The sequence below is a fragment of the Nelumbo nucifera genome, chromosome 1 (genome assembly GCF_055504915.1).
Source record: "Nelumbo nucifera cultivar China Antique chromosome 1, China Antique-T2T, whole genome shotgun sequence".
NCBI classification, from domain to species: domain Eukaryota; kingdom Viridiplantae; phylum Streptophyta; class Magnoliopsida; order Proteales; family Nelumbonaceae; genus Nelumbo; species Nelumbo nucifera.
Window position 1 is genome coordinate 212,802,822 of NC_142649.1, and position 20,774 is coordinate 212,823,595.

Here is a 20,774-nt window from a genome sequence, read left to right on the forward strand (position 1 = left end):
TAGCAGTGAGGCGGCAACTGGAGGAGAACACAAGAGCAGAAGATGGCGTAGATGTCTTCTTTCTTGGTTATCTGAGATTTGATCTCTGGATGCTTGGATGATCTGTATGGTTCGCCCCCTCCTGTTTTGATAGGCTTAAGGATATCAGCTCCTGATCCTATCGGGAGTTTCCTAATTCAGATCATTATCTGAATTTGGACTCTCTTTAAGTGATAAGGATAAGACCCTTACCTTATCTGCAGATTAGATCAGCCTTCTCCTGATATTATCAGGAGGTTTCCAAATCTAAATTCAGATCTGGTCTCTCTGAGTGGATAGGGCAGGACTCTATCCTATCTGCTGATTTAATCCTAGATCCACCCCCTCTATTTAACTAATTAAAACAGGCCAGTTCGAAGTGGGCTTTAAGCCCAATAAGTCTATGTGCTCAAACTGATTCCAAACTGCTGCCTAGTTGGGCTTCTTTGTATGGCATGGGACCTAAGCATTGATCTACACATCAGCCACATGGGTTCGGCCCAGCCTTTGTTACAAGGCCTGGCCAAATACACTGTTGTGGACAGTGCACCCCTTGAAACCCATCACATGGGCTTCTATTGGGCCCAACACTTACATTAAGTGGTCCCTGGGCTAAGCCACCTTATAAAAACCCAGGGACTGTGGGCAGATGCAAGATTAGCCCATCAGGTATTACCCTCAGTGGCCTTACACTTAACCTCTCAACCCATAATGATCAAACACTGCCCGACAAGAGAGGACCTCTCTCTCGGCTGCAAGGAACAGTGTTGCACTCTCTGCTTATATGGATCCCGGGAATTAAAACCTTTTGCAAACATTTTAGAAACCGTAATATATATACTTTTATATCTCATATAAAATATATTTTGCAAAACAAATCTCAACAATTGAAATCGACTGTCGGCAGTCTTGGTTTCCATCAGAGAGAGTGCATCCCCGATCATTACCTTTGTCCGACAAAGGGGCTGATCCTGTCACTATGATCACCCACTCAGATGAATTCTCAGACTGGCCCAACGTACCCAGGTTTTGACCCCCGCTAAGGATCTCACTGATTGGCATATCAAAGACAGCCCAATCCGACACCTAGTGCGGTATCATAATCGAGTCTAGGGGTCAGGTGTAATTTTCCCGTTTTGCCCATCAATCTCCAAGGTCCAGGGCAATACTGGAAATCTAGTCCGGTCCAAAGATTTAATTAATCCTACACTGCATGTGCCTTGGGTCTCACCCTGGCTGCAGACAGGCCACATCAATCGACTTGGTGGCACATCAGTGTCAGCCTTATCAGGATAAGTCTCCCAAGACCGACCCACCGGCTGTGAACATTCTAAACTAACACGAGTCTCATTAAGCGTCCAGTTTAAGGGTATAATACAAAAACAAACCACAAGAACATGAATCAAATATGCACTTTATTCATTTACAATAAATGTCAAAAGTACATCATTCTGATTGAAGCTAAGGGCATACAAAGACTGTCTAATAGAGGTGGAACCGGCTGCTGGTTCTGCGACAGTGGAGAGAATTGATGCTGGTACTGCTGGTAGAAAAAATGTTGTTGGTACTGTTGAAATTGCTGGACCTGCTGCATCTGGATTTGGATAGCTCGGACGCATTGAATTAGATCATTGAACTTGGACTGCCCGACTCCGGGGAGAACCACAGAAGGCTCAGAAAAAGTTGCGCCTACCACTGGGGGAAGTGGGGCACTCACCTGTGTGGTGTTTGGTGGTGCTGTCAGCGTTGGAACTTCAGACGCAGTAAGCGGGATGGTGAACTGGCCGATGCACACCGTAGGGAGTTGAGGTTGTCCCTTGGAGACGTTCATCTCGTTGCTTTTCCCGGTATGACTGGAAGAGGCCATTGACGTAGAAATTAAGGTTGGTAACTAATGGATGGGGATGACCTTTCGATCGTATCCCACAGATGGCGCCAATTGTTGTTGCGCGATCTGACTACTCCTAGCTGGAGGGCGATCTGGCTTCCAATCGAGCAGCGAGCTGGATCTATCTGCAAGACAGTGGATCAGAGAATATGGGTAGCTAACCCGGCGAGGTCGCTTCGATGCTTAAATCAGTAACTCTGCTTTGTGAGATAAAAGCTTGAAAATTTGAGAGCTTGAGAGATAGAGAGTAGAGTAATCACGCGTACCTTTGCCTTGGGGTTTCATGCCTTTATATAGTGAAGTAGTTGTGAGCTTCATGAAAGAGCTCCGAGATCTTCGGGGTGTGGAGATAAGGTTCGTTCCGATGTGTAGATAATGCTTATCATTTCACTTTTGACTCCGGCGGAGCCGGGACAAGTTCTCATCGTAATCTTAAGAGAGTCAGAATCTGTTGGCTCTTCGTGACCCCGAGAAACTCGGGGTCCGTTGGAGAGGCTTCTGGAGTCGGTTACGTAGTGATTCGGGTCATTAGCTCCGAACTGGTACTTTGATTCTGTAGTCTCGAATTGGATCGGATGCCGAGGTGTCTCTACGCCGAGGTGGGATTCGGGCTGAGGTGGCTGAATACCTGAGATCCGAGTGTCGCGAGCTAGACTTGCCAAGTTGAGTTGTCATCCCTTGATCTGATTGCGTCCATGTGTCCCCTTCTTGCTAGGTCGTGCCAAATCGCCCTTCATCAATAATCAGTAATTATTAAATTACAGTACTAATTAGTAATTTATTAACAATATTTGTTAACAACAACAGTTATAATCAGTAATTATTAAATTACAGTAATTACTATAATAATCACTATTTACTGCAGTAATTTCTGGGTTGCTCTCACGTCGAATAGATTCCATTTCTTGCACGGAGAGAACATCCCTATCCTATATATATTTTTTCATGCAATATCTAATGAATGTCCTATTGTGGGCCCTACATGGGTCACGTCAACCCTGGAGGGCGCCACTAACATGAGACCGGATCCGCTCCTCACATAAGGCGCCTCACACGTGCCTCACACACACATCCTACCATTCATTGGAAACATCTCCGTACTTATAAGTTATTATTCACGGGAGATATTCCCAATGCACGGTGAATGTGCATGTGAGGTGCCCAAATGTTAGAGCAGATCCTGTTCCATCTCCCCACTAACATTGTAAAACCATTATTTTATCCTGTGTATGGCTAATGGCATCCCACTAAGCCATATCCTATGTATGGCTAATGGTCCAATCCGATATGGTCCAGTATTGGTCCATTTACAAATGGATTGGATCAATCCAATCCAAATTCATACAAACCGGATCCAATACGGTCCAGTTGAAATACAAATGGATTAAATGAAGCTTCAAAAATTTTTTGAAACCTAGAAAATATAAAAAGAATTTGCAGAGGTGTATTAAAATTTTGACAAAAATATAAATATTGACTTCTTTCTTTATTGCCGTCATTGAATTCCAACCACAATGGCCCATGAAGTAGAGGTAGACCTGTGAGATAGAATATCTACCTGGGGATCCCATTTACGCACCAATAGTCCTCTGCTTTACGCTTTTATTCAATCCTCGAATCCCTCTAGCTACCAATCATATACCCTGAATTCAGAGTTTATGTCAAGTCCCATTGGAGGCTTAATGACCCATATGAAAATCCTACCTCTTGCCTCCAGAGTGATAGTCAATTCCGTCATTTTTAAAGCAGAGATTGTCTTCTGAGAACAGAAGCATACGTAAAGAACAAAATCCAGAGGCTGCGTATTGAGCCACTTGATGCATTGATTCGGGGTGGTTCCAATAGCTCTATCTGCACAGGTTTTGTTGGCCAATGAAGAGGTGGTTGGCCAATCCGATTGACGCCTTCTGTCGTGTTAAATAAAAGCCTAACAGATCTCAACCACAGACGAACCTGTGTCTGTGTGAATCTAGATCAAGGATCAATCCCTGGGAGCTGGGTGCGACGGATTTTGGAGGGAGTTGTGTAGATGGAGAAGTGGCCATGCCATAACATAAGCACCACTGGTGTTGAAGATTGAATGAAATATACCCAGGGCATTCGCAACCTTGGCCTACCCTCCAAAAATTATGTTGACGATAATAAATAGAGGACGACCATTTTGTTGATGGTGATGTCAGATAGGAAACGTTTGGAAGAGGGTTTGAGAGAGAGACTAGCTTCGAATAAGTGAATAATGAAATGTCCAGAGCTTTGCCTTCAAGGCTTCAATGGACTTTCAAACCGTTTGTGGAGAAATGGAGTTGGTCCATTTTGGTCCGTAATTGTATCGAACGATAAACATGGACCAGTCCAATCCGGTTTAAAAATTTGGACCATCCAACCCTTCCAATTTAAATGTAAATCGGATGGGGCCCAACCGGAATCTAGTCCATTGACGGGCCCTAGCGGGATCCCTAACTAGTGCACTTGTCTAAGATAGAGACGCCATGCCATTCCAGCATACGTCTACCTACTCTTCATCATGTGCATTAACCTTTGGGGACTGTTTCCCTGACCTCCAAACCACTTTATCATATAAAAAGGTAGACGGGTAGACACAACTTCGTCAAAAAGCATAGAGCATCCATCTAGGGTTTATTGAGTAGCCAAGTCTAGAATGTATATGGTTATGATGTGTGGGCCTATGCAAGACAGGTCTAAGGCATATAAGCCCAAGCCATCGGGTTGAATTATATCCCGAGGCAGAAGGCTTCAAGTCGAGGTGGGTTTCTAGGTTGAAGTAGGATTGAACCTTAGGTTCCGGATTGACTCCAAGTCGAGCTAAACCTTTAAGAACACAATGCAAGTATAGAGGTCCCAAACTATTGAATTATGAGGGTTTATGTCATATCGATTTTGTCTTCTTGCAAACGTTGTTGTACACATGGCTAGTGTACCAAGAATATCCCCAACATTTAGCCCCCTATTTGATGTGGGTTGTGAGATATCATTGAGCAAGCTACATCAAACATTCTCTTTGTTCTCTAGTGTTCCTGCAAGGAAAACTGGTTAATCTTTAAGAAATAACTTTTTAGTACCATGATTATAAATTTTAGGGGTGAGTTTTTGGTTGATTCGGTTAACCAAAGTTCTAATTCTAAAAATTGAAACCAAAAATCGAATTAATCAAAAGCCAAATTAATCAAATCGATTTAACCAAAAGCTAAAAAAATCGAACTAAAATTAAAATTTTCGATTTTAACTGAATAGTGCTCACCCCTAATAAATTCAGAGTAAAACCCATCTAGGCAAATAATAAGGAAACATGTAATTTAGTATAAAAGCATTGATGTAGTCGAGCTTGCGTACCTCATGTGATGCTACTTTAAAAGAAATTGGAATACCCTTGCATGAGTATGCCAATGGACAAATCCTTAATCCAAATGAATGATGTCATATAGAGAAGTGTGTGAACATTGTCGATGAAGGTTCCCTTTGGGGAGCCAATATGAACTATAAGCTAAATGATCCGGTCTTTCTTCTTGGTTTTGTCAAGTTGGGCTTTCGAACCATGGTCATTGGTGTGAGAGTGGCACCTTGTTTTGTCAGGTCGACATCCTTGTCTTTAGTCACTATTCTCACAATCCCTTGACAATCAAAATCTTCCTCCTAAACACACTATCAATTTCTTCTGACCTGATTTTCTTTCATTTCCAAGTGCTTTAATGTGATACTTTGTTGTCAAGTTGTCTTTTGAATCTAGAGAATGGAGTCCTGACATGTTGTAATCTCTAACGGTGTAGGATGAAGTCAAAGAAGTTTCCTTGAGGAGGGATAATGTATTTGTTGCTTGGCTTATAGGGATAGTAATTTCGTGGGAATTTTCGGATATCCGACTCTAATAGGATCCATTTATTAAAACCATCTAGGATTTGGGTTTTGATTTCAGGGTATCATAATAGCGACGGCGATAATAAAAGCGTAAATCTCAAATATGAAATTTGATTTCTCTCTAGTCTCTAACCTCTACAATCGTCTTCTTCTTCTCTTTGTTGTATTTGGGATCTAGCGATCTTAGATTTGAGATCATTCTTCTCTCACTTTGTTGTACCCGCAAACTGCTGTCCGGGTTAAATGGATCGATGGCTCAATTGCCCGGGTCAATGGTTCTATGACCAAGTCAACGGGTTTTGGCCTAGGAACAGGTTAAGGGTGGCACATAATTGGTTATCTGGACGATTTCCGGGATGAACAGTCTGACCATCTGGGTTTATTTGTTTACCCATTTACCCTTCAACCTTCAACCTTCATGTTATCTTGTTTTGTTTACCCATTTACCCTTGAGGTTTAACAGTTAAGAACAAAAGTCCAAGACCTATTGACTGGTAACTTTTGGGTTTTTCTGGATTTTTGGTTTTTTGAAATTACAAACCTTTTTGTTTATCCATTCTCTTATGTCACTTAGTTTATTTATCTTTTTGGACTCATATTATCTTGTTTTGTTCTTTTATATGGAAGGGTTCTTTGTAATGTTGGTTCTTGTTGAATGTTGTGGGTTGATAATGAACTTTGAATAACATTTTTTTTTATATACTTAATATTGAACCAAGGACTAAAGTATCAGTATCGAGTATTGTATTGGACAACTTGGATATGGATACGGATACGGATACGGATACGGATACGCTTTGAAAATATATGGATACAAATGAAAAATATAGAAACACGTGGATACACTAGGGAAGCACAAGCAAATTTCATAAATATATTAACAACACCAAATTTAAGGTTAATAGCCATAAATAATATAGCAAAATGCAAAGATATCAAATAATACATTAATTAAGAGTCCAAGACACAAACATATGAACCTATTAAATTTATCCTAATTATCATATCAATTATTTTCTATTTTATTATTTTTACTTTTTAACATTAACAAAAAGGTTAACCAAAAATTAAATTCTCAAATATAAATTAAATTATCATTTAACAATTTATAAAATTATATAATTTGTACTCAAAATATATCAATTATGTTAAATTTTCTAAGATATATATCTTATGCAAATTCATAATTTTTTATTACTAAAATAATTATTTCATTATTAAAATTTGAACTTCTATAAATTTTTTGAAACTAAAAATAAATTTTTCATATAAATGTAAATTAGCGGATTTGATATTATTCAATTTAATATTATATTCTTGAATATTTTGTAAACATTTTTTTTTTTGTAAATGATAAATATAGTGTTATTTAATATAAATTAAATTATTAACTAATACTTATAAAAATATATAAAAATTGTAAGATATATATCATGCACAAATCTATAAATTTTAAGTACTAAGATAATTATTCTATTAGTAATATTTTATTTGTATAAATTTCTTGTGATTAAAATCCTCTTTTGATGTAAATTTAGATTTTATAGATTATTTATTCTATTTATTTATAAAATGCTAATTTTAATTATTATTATTATTTTTTAATTTTTAGTTGGAATTGTTAATCATAAATATGCATTGTTTGTTTGGATGTACTCAAAAGTTAATAAAAGTTATGTTATTAAAAATTAATAACACAAAAGGCGAAATGACTTATTGGCTTAAAGTAGTGTTGAAACTTTAAGTAACTCAATGGTCAAAGGAGAGCATTGATTAAATTGTATGTTCTTTAAAACTTAATGGTCAAGTGTTATTAAAAGTTAATAACACCAAAAAAAACAAGTTCTTTAAGAACTTGATTTTTAATAAATATAATATATAGTTTAAAACTTATATTATCTTTATTGATGATTAAATTGGATAATTTAATAGCTATATTATTATTACATGGTTAAAAACTTATAAATTAAATTTAAACTTTGTAAATATTACCTTTTATGCTACTTGTTGTACACATTCAAATCTTAAAATGAAAATAAATGATCAAATCATTTAAGTAACTCAATGGTCAAGTGAGACCATGGCCTTTGTAACCATGAATTCTTGGGTTCAAATCTTCACATCCCCAAAAATATTTTAGGGTTTATTTCAAAGGCAAATTTGGTTCCAAGGCAGGTTCCAATAAGGTCAGTTCCACCAAAGCCAACCAAGGCTGGTTCATCGGATTGGCTTGAGTAGGGTAAACCCCTAAACTGTGGAATTGACTTGGGTGGGGGTTGGTTCCAAGAATTGGGAACCAGATCCTACCAAGTAACAGATTGGATAGGGTCAGTTCAAAGCCGATTGGATGTCAGTTCCATGTAGAACCTAGTCATTTGCTCACCCCTACATCTAGTATATGTATCTTTATTTGTCATTCTATTCTGTTCAATGCCATAGATATATCCATTGTTAAATTACGAGAGCATATGCACATGGACCCTAAGTGTTGGTTTTATGTGGAGGCTCCACCGGTAGGTTCCATATTTGGGGGCTCATGTAGAAGTTGATAAACACTTAAACCTCCCCCTTATATTTTTAGCAAATCTGAAACCTCTCCTCACTTTTCTGAAATCACATCAATCTCCCCTGTTGGGTGATGTTCTTTTGGGGCAAAAAACCACCCTTCTATTAGATTGAAGTTGTTATTGACTATATGTGACAATACTTAACATTAGAATTTTGTAAAAAGTATAAAATTGTCATTATTTTGATTTTAGCTAAAAATAAAAATATATAAAAAATAAACTCTCATATCTTTTATCCAATCTACCTAATACTCATTCCCATATTCATCACATCTAATGGGTACATTGTTTTTTGGGCTTTGATATTCATCCCTAGTCATTAATTTAGGACAAGGAGATAACATTAGATGACCTTTGCTGGTCATTTATACAATTATATGTGAATTTTCAAGTAAATACGTAATATGTCTTAAGACTAATGCTACACGTCAAGTCAAGCACTTTAACATTTAAGAGTATAAAATATCACCATGCTTTTATAGTTCTATCCATGATTATTCACGCTTGGCAACAAGTAGCCATTTTTCTGTAGTGACTTTCATTATGTTTCAAGTAGCCTTTTTAGTGGTAGCTTTTCACTCATCTTTAATACCCCTTTCCGTGATTTGAACTTGATATGTGGTGACTTTGATATGAAATGTTGAAATAGGATGGGATTTTATATATAGGCCCTGTTCATTTTTCGGTAAGTTATTTATCAAGGTAAATGTAATTATCTGGGTAATTTTTTCTTAGTAAACATTTACCCGAATACATGCATTTATCCATGTTCTTTTATTTCCCAGGTAAATAATATAGTGACCATTCTAGTCACAAAAATCCATTATTAAAAGGGGAATTTTTGTCCCATTCAAGTGTTAGCAGCTTTCCTGACCCATAGGTGGGAAAATTATTTACCCACCTAGGAGATGGGTATTACTTACCCAGGTAAGTGGTACTTAAAAAAAAAAAACTTTCCCTACTACCCACATAAGTTTGACCAAAAATCATGGGGTTCTTGGTCAATGGGAACCAAAATCCCATTGACCAACTTTTCCCCCTCTTAAAATCAGAAAAAAGAACACCCCCATAGGACAACATTATTATCCACACTTATTTGGATTTTGGATGCTAGAAAATCCATAAGGTGCAGTTTGGAATTCTTATTACTATTTTGTCAAAACAAAGGTTTACATGACAAGGAAGGTTTAAGGTGGGGCAAGGTTAGTGGTCACCTATATTGGTCTTGCATGTGGGTCCGTTGTGTGATCACCCTACCTCTAAAACTGAGTAAGCTTTTTTTCGTGTTTACTCCTAAATTTTGAGTAATTCTTTTAATTAGTGTCTCGCCAAATTGGTGGGCTTGGGTTTTAATCATTCTTATGTAAAAGTAATCTTGAACTAGGCAAAGTAAAATTTGCATTTTTGTCTATTTTTGTTTTTAAATAAAACAAACGGAACTGAAAGAAATAATAAAGGAATAGGTAGCTGAATAATAAACCATCTTTATGAACATTATTTTTAGTAGTTTTTGTCCTTGTTTCACAAGACAGTGTGAGTGGTGATTGAATGTCTAAGGCCCCATTTGTTTACCAGTAAATAAGCTTGGGAAAGCTGGTCAATGAGTGTATTTTCCCATTGATCAACTTTACAATGTTCTTTTTACATTTATTAATGGGTCCCACGGTAAAATAAACTCCTCCATTCATCGAGTAAAACTTACCCATCTACCAAGTGGATAAGTAACTTTCCCACTTAGAAAGAAATTTTATAAAGCATAATCGAACAACTTTACTTATTTTTATATTAATTTTTATGGATAAAAATGTCATTTTATTACTTACCTGAGAATCTTAGAAATCAAAAGAACATGGGTACTGCACTTACCTAGGTTAATGCTTTCGATGAAAAAATCATCGATGTAAAACTCAATCGATGGGTTTAAGATTTTAGCTTTTTTAATGTGATATACATCAATTATCGATGAAAAATAAGTCGATTAGAAGGTTTACATTGGAAAGAAATGCTTGAAAATATGGACCAGGAGTTTTACATAGGTCCGTGTTTACACTAAAAACAAATGCATGTAAATGCAATCTGATGCTAGAGTTTTATGTTGATTTGCATTTACATTGAAAACTAACACAACCTTATGTTGCTCTTTCTTTCTGAGCTAGTTAACCACATGTTGAACTGTGGTTAAAAGGATATTTTGCAATGGTATCACAGATTTATTAAAATGAATTACTTAATCATGGCAAAGAGTTGTTTCTTCTTCTTATTTTTTTTTTTTCTGTCAAAGAGAAGGGGCGTGGGGTTGGTTGGATTCACTAAAAAGGGACCGTCATGAGTGAGCATTAATAGGTATGGCAAAGGTGAGGGGTGAGGGGATAGGGAGTTACTCCTCATCGCTGTCCCTGCAGAGAAGAATCCGACTCCTTACAAGTACTCCTTACACCAATCTCACATTATGTCCTACTCATACATTGAGAAATTATCCGATTCTCGCCGTCATGGCATGTGATGTATTAATCTCTCCGATGTCTACAATTCTATTGGAGTTTTGTTTTAGTGCAGGTACTAGGGTGCTGGATGACAAAAGAAATTGCATGAACGATGAGAGCATAGAGATGTGCATCTACTTCAAGGATTGGCTAGATGCAGAAGATAGATTACAAGACAAGGGAGGGCATGAAAACTACACCGGATATTTCACCCAAAGCAGATGATGAAAGTCATGAATGATGATTCATGAATTTGACTACTTGTATAGAGCTTTTTATTTTTTCAAATTATTGTAATTTTTTTAATTTTATTTGATATATATTTTTTTAATTTTTAACAATGTAATTTTGTATTTTCAATTTGTAACCATATTGTATTTTTTATATTTTGTTAATTTATTCCATTTTCATATTTCATTCATCCAAGTATGCAATGATCCAATCATTGTATTTGTAATTTGTACCATTCAAATTTAAATGAAATAAAATTCCTATTTTTCTTCCAATTTGTTTTTTCATCATTCTTATTTCAATTTGGTTAAGTATTTTTTTTTCATTTATGTGTTAGATAACTTAAATTTCTCATTTCTTAATTTTTTAAATAGTTCCCATTTCCCAAAGTTCAAAGGAAAGTTAAATATTTTAGTTTTACAATTTTATTTAGAAAAGAAATCAAAATTTTCAAAAAAAAAAAAATAGTGCAGCCCGGTTTGGCCCAAGCCCAAGGCCTGCCCTGTGGCCCAGCCCAACACAGCCGAACCCCACGGCCCGACCCAAGCCCGTAGCACGGCACGGCACGGGCCCACCTAGTCCTGGGTCGTGGGCTGTGATGGGCTGACCCCCCAAAATTTCTTTCGGGGAGGGCGGCATGGTCCGTGACGACCCACCTTTCGTGCAGGCCACCCACGGGCCATGCTGTGCCGGCCTGACACGACCTACTTTACACCTCTATTCGCACGTGGGCCTTGTAATTTGAGAATTACTCTTAACCATAAATGAGGTTGTTGGTAATGTTAAATCCAACTTGGGCGAAATCTCGTATGCTACTAGTAAGCAAGTGGAGGTAGGGGTGTCGTTGCGTCAATTGGATTGGATTTGGTCCAATCTAATTTAGTCCAATATGATTCCATTATAGATGGATCTAGTCCAAGATGAGTCTATTATAGATAGACCAGGTCTAATCCAATCAGATGAATATTTTGGACCAATCCAATTCAATATTTAAACCGTTCAATCTGTTTAAATCTAACTCAACCCAATATAAATCCATTATGGATGGACCCGGTTCAATCCAATCCCACCATTAAGTATGAACTGGTCCAATTTAATAGAGTTCAAATCTGCGTCCTACAACGTCCCACAGTACATCGCCACCCTGAGCCGATGATCGTACCAGTCTCGATGATGTCATAATCCAGAAATGTTTCCAATACACGGCAGGAATGTATTATAAGACGTTGTGGGGAACTCAATTTAATATGCCTTATTTGGTCCATCCAAATTGATTTGATTTGAACGGATCCCTGGTCCATTGACACCTAATGACTTGTTGCTCACTGTTTCTTCTTGTTAAAAAGTACGCTAGTGAATCCATATAGCAGGATGTAAATAGCCAAACCCCTTTCATCTCCACCTTTCTTTCTGTTGCCAATTGACCCAAAAAAGAAACGAAAAAAAAAAACATGACAAGACAATTGACTACTTAAACTGACCTAGTTGATTTAGTGATATTAAAAGATTCAACAAGTTAGAGACAAAGAATAGTCCATCTAGCTGAGTAATGCTGTACCCCTAACCCTATGCGACTATACCTATTGAATAGGCACTCAATCACGGACCTTTCTATTGAATACAGTGCACTGTACAAGATTTGTCCAGTGACCACAGATTAGCTGCTCGTGTGCAACGATGATTAAATGGGAAGCTGTATGGTCATTGATCAACTACCCTCAAGGCCTAGGCCTAGTATTTTTTCATTTATTTATTTTGAACCTGCCAACCTTAGAGTCTCGTGAATTGTGTCATTAGAAAAAAGTAAAAAGGCAAATTTCTTAAATTAACCCTATTATTTATTATTTAGTTAATTGACAAATTATATTAAGTATCCGTTAATATTTTATCAAAATCTGTACATATGTGACATCGCCTAACGTATAATTTTTTTTAAACCCAAAAATTTTAAACTAGAAGATGGCTATGCCTTCATCATAAGCTGCAAACAACTATTCATTCAACCCCCATCCCCCAAGCACAGAATAATCAACATTTTGGAATGTTTCATTCGAATCGTGAGCTTTCTTACAGAATCATCAAACCAAACAAAATAATCAACTTTCTCGAATGAGCCTCTCTTCTTCAGTTTTGTGAGATAGAGTCATAGATCAACACAAATGGGTGAAAATTTCTTGTCTAAAGTAAATAAACAAGCAAAGCTTAATCTCTCTTTCTTTCTCTCCCCGTCCCAGCCTCCACTCTCCCCTGTTCCACCACCCAATAGTGGTGCAACCATCGCTGGTACATATACACAGACACACACATAGATACACACACTCTCTATCTCTATCTCTCTCTCTCCTCCTTCTTCCCCATGTCCGCTTCGTTCTCAGATCGCCTATTCTCAGTCACGAAAAAGATTTTTGTCGACAGCAACAACCCCCTCCACCTCTGGTCTCTTTCTCTCCTTCTTCTTCTTCTTCCTCCCTGCCCACGCCGTTCTCACTATGGGTTGTGGCTACTTTGCAACTAGAATTTTCTCATTCGTATGTAACGCCTACAGAGACAAGGTTATTCTAGTAATGGTGAAAGTAATGAAAAATCCCGAAGCACACTCTATAAGATCTAAGATGTCCATCATGGCTTCATCCGACATTTTCAACTCCTTCGGTGATAACATACCCAATTCCCCCGCCTCTAATGCCTTGGGTCCCTCAGTATGTAGGATAGACCCATCACTCTCAATTTCTATTCCACTACTATGACCATTGACTTAAAATTTCAGCTCTGCCGTTTAGAAGTGAGGTTTGTATGCAATAGAGTCTGTTGTGTCTTGGGACAAGTCTTGCTTCCAGGCATGACCTCAATAAGAAGAGTATCATCACTGCTTGGGATTGTTAATTCGAAGAAGATGAATAGTGATTTTGTTCAATTTTTTGGAAGTTGGAGTAGTAAGTGAAGAGCAAATATGATATTTCATTTTTTTCGTTACCACTTAATGGTAATGTTAATTGTTAAAAACAGTAGGGGTATTTAAAAATAATATGTAAACAATAAGGATAGAATTGGTCAATTAACTAAACCATATGGGTAGTTTAAGAAATGTGCCCAAAGCAAAAGTGTCCAAACTTCGGTATTTCTTCTCTTGCCAACATCACGTCATCATGTAGAGCTTTAAATGTTATTTAAGCAACCAAGCTAATGAGGAAGCAAGTTAATATTGCTGCAAATAAGTCGGATCTAATCCGATTCGAATATGAATTTGATCTGGTAAGTGTTGGATTTAAATATTTATTTTGATCTTAAAAAATTGAATCGAATTTGACATCTCCAATTAGATCTCATAAGATTCGATTTAATCCATTATTTAGTTATATATATATATATATATATATATTGGAAATTGGTGTCATGAAAGTGGTAACCAATGAGAGTGATTTTCGTTTCAATTCGGGGGGTTGTTAGGGCGATGGTTGATTGGTCAATGATTTGCAATTGATTTACTTAATCGATCTTCCATTAGATGATTGTGGAAAATGACAGTTTTGACCTTAATGTCCATTTGAATAAATTTAATCAAAAGAAATAAATTAAAATCCATTTTTGCCCCTAATAAGACATGAATAACCACTTTATTTAGCTATATTTGGTCAATTTTGTTTTCGAAGAAGTGTTGGGGGTACTTTTGGAATAAACGATTTGGGCCCATGCCCTTGAACATTTTCCACTTAGTTTAGGTAATCATGTTGCTTAGATGGCAAAACAAAAACTTCTTAGTGAAAAGTCGATTTAGTAAGTAGGTTGCAAACTATAGGGGTTTTTAGCAAAACTAAATTATAAGGTAAGTTTAAGTAAATCTGTAAAACTATAGGGGTGTTCTAGTAAATGACTGTTATTTATATTATATCATCAATTTTTTTTTACTACAATCTAAGTCGACTAAGACAGGCGAATTTGAATCATAATCATGAAAATCCAATAGATTCTTATTGAATTTGGATTGGTTGAATTTCTTTTCTTTTGGTAATAAACTAGTTAAATTTCATTGCCAACACATGAAACATGATTACAAAAGGTGAGGGGGAGACCCACCCATTTTGCTATCCAATGAGGAATGACATCAGTATAAATACCTGACTCCGACAGTCCTTTTTTGGCTAGATTATACGCTAACATATTGCCTTCTCTTTTGATAAAAGAGAATGTTAGATCAAAGTTTTCACATACAACCAAAATATCTTTACAGATAAAGAAAGTGTCTTGAACCCAGAGAGATCCCAGGAAGCCAAGGCATGAATTAAAGATTTGTTGTTGCTTTTGATCACAAAAGGGCCTCTGCAGAAACTCTTAGTTAGCTTAATTCCTCGAAGGAATAATACAACTTCAGCTTGAACCGAGGAGACTACCGAACTTGGACCAAAACATATTGCTTCACAACAACCAAAAGGACTTCTAATAATTGCTCCGAACCCTGCCTTGCCATCATTAAAAAAACCACCATCCACATTGATTTTCAATACATTTACTTTAGGAGGTTTCCACAAAAAAAACTTGGCCTTTCTTTTTCAAGAACTTGCAAAGAACCTTGCCATTTTTTTCCAGGCCCTGCTAAATAGCAATAGAGATATATTTGGGTTAGGAGTCACATTTTCGAAAATGCACTTGTTCCTGCACTTCCATATTGTCCATAACATGAGAGCTATGTAATTCAGTAGCTCTTCCTTCCTTTCTTTCCTTTGACCGCACTTTGTGATCCATGACTTAAACCATTCTTTAAAAAAATATGGGCCCAATACTGCATTGTAGCAAAAAATAGAACCAAACCATGGTTTCTTGGTATGATCACATTTGAATAATGCATGCAAAATTGTGTTGGCTCCCTATTACAAATTAAGCATAAAATAGAGGTTGATAAATTTCTTTTAAATAATACAACCTTGACCGCTATTGGTTCCCACAAATATCTCCAGATGAAATGCTTAATTTTTGAAACAACTTTAATTTCAATAACTCCTTCCATAGATTTTTATTTTGAATAAAGCTTCTGGTATTTGATTGATCATCCATTTGTTTCTCAAATCTTTCCCTGCACGCAAGAAAATAAGATGACTTTATGATGAATTTTCCTATGCACTACCTTTCCAGATTAGCCTATCCTCTTAGTTACCAGAAGCTAAAGGATTTTTTTTTTTTAATTTGGTTTTCAATTTCTTTTGTAAAAATAATTCCTAATAATATCCAGATTCCAACATCTTCTTTCTAGATCTATTAGGTCCTTAACCCATATGGGACCATTATTTCTAGGACCCGACCCCATCAATTTGAAATTTGGGAAGTCCTTTAACCAAGGGTCTCCCCAGATTTTCACTTTCTCTCTTGAATTTACTTCCCAAAATGCCTCTTTTTTAAGAATTTCCCTCCCAGGTAGTAGACTTTGCCATCCCCATGACCATCTCTTTTGCAAATTGTCATTTAGAAAGTTTTCCCTCTTAGATATCTTGCATTTATCACTCTGCATCGCAGATTATTTTCTTCTGTACAAAGCCTCAAAGCCTGCTTTGCTAAAAAAGCCTTGTTAAAGCAAATTAGATCTTTGAAGCCCAACCCACCATCATTTTTATTTCTGCTTATGATTTCCCAATTTCCCCAATGCATTTTTTTTCTTCTTTATATGTGATCCCCACCAGATTTTTTTTTTGGGATTTTGCCCTCATCACAAACAGATTTCGGCATCAGAAAGCAGGACAATGTGCAGTTTAGAATGACAACTACTACTGATTTTAAAAGGACTTCTTTCCCTCCATTAGATAGGAGGAGGTCATACCAATTCCAAGTTTTGGATTCTATCCTCCTTATTAGATGATCAAACAAATCTTTCTTTGATCTCCCTACTGCTGTGGGTAGACCCAAATATATTCTATGATGGTTCACTTTTTTTATCTTTAGTCTTCTAGCCATTAATTTTTGAAGTCTTGGATGAAAATTTTTGCTAAAAAAGGCTCAGATTTCAAGAAGTTTACTTGTTGGTCAAAAGACTTTTCATAAAATTTGATTGCCTCCACTAGATTTTGACTTTCAGATGGGGTTGCCCTCATAAAGTGGTAGCTGTCATTTGCAAAAAAGAGGTGGAAAATTACCGAACAATCGTTGTTTTGTTTCACACCTGAAATTTTTTCTACAAAACAAGATTATGAAGGTAAGGGGAGAATGCTTCAGACACAAAGAGGAATAAATATGGAGATAGGGATCTCCTTGTTTGATTCCCCTTTCTGGTGGGAAGGGTCTACCCAGAGCTCGATTAATCAAAATTTGATATGACACTGTTGAAATACACTCCAATATCCAAGATACCCATTTATCGCCAAACCCTAGCTTCCTTAGCACCCTTTCTAAGAAACTCCATTTCACTCTATCGTAAGCCTTAATCATGTCTAACTTTAAATCCATCCAAGCTTTCTTCCCTTTTGCCTTTATCATAAAATCAATTATTTCATGGGCAATTAGGATATTATCATGAATTTGCCTGCTTGGTATAAAAGCACTTTGGTTTTCACTTATTATTTTGTGAAGCAAAGGTTTGACCCTATTGACTAGAATTTTGGATATGACTTTGTAAATGGTGTTGCGGAGACTAGTGGGTCTAAAGTGGCTTGCTTCTATAGGATTCTTGACCATAGGTATTAGGGCAATGAAAGTCTTGTTGAGGTCTTTGTTTAAATGAGTTGTATAAAAAAATTCAGAAACAACCTTACAGAGGTCAGGTCCTACAATCTCCCAATGCTTTTAGAATAAAAAAAAATATTCTAAAACCCATATGGTTCTAGAGCTTTCAAAGGGCCATATGAAACAATGCCGATTTAACTTCTTCTTCCTCCACCTCTCTTTCTAGACAAAGACTTTTTCCTATCCATGCTCCCCAGAATCTCTTTTGAATCATTTACATTTGATGAATTGAAAATGGTTCCAAAATGTTGAAGCATTGCTTCTTCAATTTGGTCTTTTTCCTTAATCCAAACTCTTGGCTCCTTTTCTAAGCTAACAATCCTATTCCTACTTCTTTTCATAGTTTGAGCGTGGAAATATTTGGTATTCTTGTCCCTATATTGTAGCCAATTTACTTTGGATTTTGAGCCCACATTTGTTCCTTTCTCCTTAGCCAGGTTTCTAATTCAGTTTCCAATGTTTTAATACTTTCTATATCCTTTGAGTTTCCCAAGTTCAGTTCAAATTCTAGCTCCTTTTTTTTTCTTAAATTTCAATTTTGTGGAATACATTCCCAAAAACCACTTTGTTCCATTGCTTTAGCTTAGATTGAAGATTTACTAGCTTACTCCTAAAGTTGTCTTGTGCCGACCCATTCTGATGCTTTGTCCAGTTGTCTTGGACTGCTTCCTTAAAAATTTCATGAGTTAGCCACATTTGCTCCATTCTGAAAGGCCTCTTTCTCCATCTTGTGATTCCCTCATTACTCACTAAAATTGGGTAGTGGTCAGATCCCAGAGAAACTAACACTTTAACACGGGCTTCCTTGAACTTATCTTTCCAATTTTGATTGCTTACACCTCTATCTAATTTTGCTTTTATGTCTTTTTCCCCTTCTCTTTTGTTTGACCAAGTAAATTTGAGTCCATGGCTTTTGATTTCTGATAAGCCACAATCATTGAGAAATTTCATATTTGCATTTATGTAGGAGTGACTACACATCTTTCCTCTTTCCTTGTCCTGTTTGTTGAAAATCATATTGAGGTCTCTCCACAACACAGCCAAGGGCCTCTAACTAGTGTGGAAGGAAATTTCCATTTATGGAGGAAAAATTTTCTTCTTTGTTCTTTTGGTTCTCCATAAATAAAAGTGTAGTACCACTTGTTGCCCCCCTCCTCACAAACTTTAACATGAATGAAATTGCTATCAACATACATGATTTTATTGATGATTTCTTCTTTCCAAAAAAGAGCTAATCCCCTTTTTAGCCCCTCTGCATCGCTACCCCCAATAATTTCAAGATTTCTAAAAACCTAACTTCTTCTTACAATTTAACAAGGAGTGCTTGGTTTCCATAAGGAAGATAACATCCAGATTTATTTTTTTGGTGGTCTCATTTAGAGCTTGAATTGTCAGGGGAGACCCAATACCCTAAAATTCTAGCTCAATATTCTCATTTGTCCCTTGGGGTCTGTTTCGAGACAGCACCCCAACCCACTTATTTGAGAAGAAACTCTATCTATCCTGTCCAATAATTTTATGATTGGTTAAATTCACTCCCCCCACCTCCCCTACTTCTAGCCCTCTTTTTTTTTTGATCAATTGGTGTTCCTAGATAGAATCCTGTTTAGCCACCATAAACTACTACTGTTTTTCCTTTTTCTTTTTTTTTTTCCTTTTTTCTTACATCTTACTTTATTAAAGCCTTTTTGTGTACCCCCCCGATCAATTGACTTTAATTTTAACTCTTTTGTTATTCTCCTCTTCTTCCATTTTTGATATTTAAAATTCATAATTTTCCTATCATCGGCATGATCAAAACCAATAGATACATCAGAAAAACAAGAAGGCATTTGATGTTTAGCATTTCGGTCAGAATTAAACAAAAACTTTTGGGGCAGACATACCTCTTCTTCCTGTGATAGAGTTGTATTGTTAAATGCCGCTCCCATGTGTCCTTGATCATTCATGACTTTGAACTCCATTTCTTCAATTTGACTTTCGTTGAACTGCTCCTCTTCCATTGTTAGCACCCAATACTTGCCCAATCCGCCGCCCGAACCCCAAATTGCCCCAAATTCCCAATCAAACTCATCTGACCTCACCGAAACACCCAAATGCCCTTAAATCCACCGGTAAACTTGCCCGATACCTATTCGATAGCCCCGATCGACCCCCACTTACACATCAACCAACAGATTAGACACAACCATCAGACTTAGGACCGCCCAAAACACCTTCTCATGAAATTTTGACTCAAAATTCCTCTATCTACCCTTTCATCAAACAAAGATTCTGTTTCGAAACATCTCATTGACACAAATTCCTATGATCTTAAGACTAATTAGACATCCCCATCTTATCTTGGACACCCCCAAACACACTGTGGAATCTCAGCCCAAAATACCTCCATTTACCCTCCAATCGCACCAAGATTCTATTTCAAGGTCTCATATTGACTGGATTACAAATTTGCTCGATCCAGGCCCAGTTGGCTCAATCTAACCTTACCAAACACCTCAAACTACCCAAAAGTCCTACCTATAGAGGTTTCATCCAAAATAGACCCTGTTTGTCCCTTGATCACACCTAGATTCCATTCCGAGCCTCCAGATTAGTCGTATTAAACCTTTTCTAGATTTACCCCATCTAGGCCCATCTAAGCCAATCTAACCCACCAATCGACCGTACAAAAACCTCTTTGACCAATCCCCAGAATACATACCCTTCCTTCCAAATTTCCCCTAAATTTCCAAAATACCCTTGACCAAAATTACCCAAATTATCCCTTTGATCGATTCCTAAACTACCCCTTTGACCAACTCCCAAATTACCCTTGACCTCAATCCCAAAAATGTCCCTCCTTCTAAAATCTTCCAAAATTCCTAAAATACCCTCAAGCAAAATTACCCAAACTATCCTTTGACCAATTCCTAAATTACTCCTCACCTAATTCCCAAAAATGTCCCTCCTAAAATTACCAAAATACCCTTAACCTAATTTCCAAATTACCCCTCCTTTTAAAATTAC

At 36.8% G+C, this 20,774-nt stretch overlaps 1 pseudogene; it reads right to left on the bottom strand.

Moving 5' to 3' along the window:
• Positions 1–1,772: 1,772 nt before the first annotated feature.
• Positions 1,773–19,768, bottom strand: LOC148804481 (UDP-glycosyltransferase 92A1-like; annotated as a pseudogene).
• Positions 19,769–20,774: the final 1,006 nt, after the last annotated feature.